Source organism: Seriola lalandi, unplaced genomic scaffold, assembly GCF_002814215.2.
Source record: "Seriola lalandi dorsalis isolate HSWRI2012SDOR001 ecotype SW California unplaced genomic scaffold, Sedor1 jcf7180002054952, whole genome shotgun sequence".
NCBI classification, from domain to species: Eukaryota; Metazoa; Chordata; class Actinopteri; order Carangiformes; family Carangidae; genus Seriola; species Seriola lalandi.
Genome location: NW_019525503.1, coordinates 320,885 through 322,157, shown reverse-complemented (window position 1 = coordinate 322,157; position 1,273 = coordinate 320,885).

Here is a 1,273-nt window from a genome sequence, read left to right as displayed (position 1 = left end):
AAAGGTCGGGGACCGCTGATCTATCGTCTATATGGGGATAAAGTGGTAAAGCTTTATTGCAGATCAACTTCTGTAAGTGCATGTACATGTGTGTGTACATGTCTTGCTGTGGTTGTAGGGACAACTTTGTGTTTGAAACCATCAGTGTGAGGTTATTGTGGCCAGTCGTGGCAGCTTCAAATGGCTTTTTGAGGGACACCTGCAGTGACTGAGGTCAGTGTCAGGATGAGTCTCTACGACATTGAATGAAACTGAAAACAACGTCCTTTGTGCAGATTGAGACGTGAGGAGTGAAGTTCACACACCAAGCAGCAGGCACATTCAAAAGTTCTCCAGGAATTTTTCTTGTACTTAATGTTATCCTCTACCGGCGCGGAAGTGTCTTCACTTCTGCTCTTTCTTGTTCAACTTTCTGCTTGATATAAAAATATGTTCAACTGAGCAGTAGTGTTGTTTTTGGCGGCCTGTTTTAATTTTAGTTTTAGTCTATTCTTTGTGTCAAGCTGTCATTTTAGTTTTTATTAGTTTTAGTCACGTTCATACTCTTTTTAGTCTAGTCAAGTTTTAGTCGACTAAAAGTCTGAGCATTTTAGTCTTATTTTAGTCAGAATCATCCATGACTATTTTAGTCTAGTTTTAGTCAATGAAAATTTTATTTTAGTCTCTTTCTAGTAATGCAATTCTATTTAACCCAGTATAGTATAAGCTTATACTATACTGGGTTACCTTAGTAACGGTCACTTTAGTAGCGCTCACTTTAGTAACGGTCACGTTAGTAAACGTCACTTTAGTAGCGATCACGTTAGTAGCGGTCACGTTAGTAGCGGTCACTTTAGTAACGTTCACGTTAGTAAACGTCACTTTAGTAGCGGTCACTTTAGTAACGGTCACGTTAGTAAACGTCACTTTAGTAGCGGTCACTTTAGTAGCGGTCACGTTAGTAACGGTCACGGTAGTAACGGTCACTTTAGTAGCGGTCACTTTAGTAGCGCTCACTTTAGTAACGGTCACGTTAGTAAACGTCACTTTAGTAGCGATCACTTTAGTAGCGGTCACGTTAGTAACGGTCACTTTAGTAACGGTCACGTTAGTAAACGTCACTTTAGTAGCGATCACGTTAGTAGCGGTCACGTTAGTAACGGTCACGTTAGTAACGGTCACGTTAGTAGCGGTCACTTTAGTAACGGTCACGTTAGTAGCGTCACTTTAGTAACGGTCACGTTAGTAAACGTCACTTTAGTAGCGTCACTTTAGTAGCGGTCACTTTAGTAGC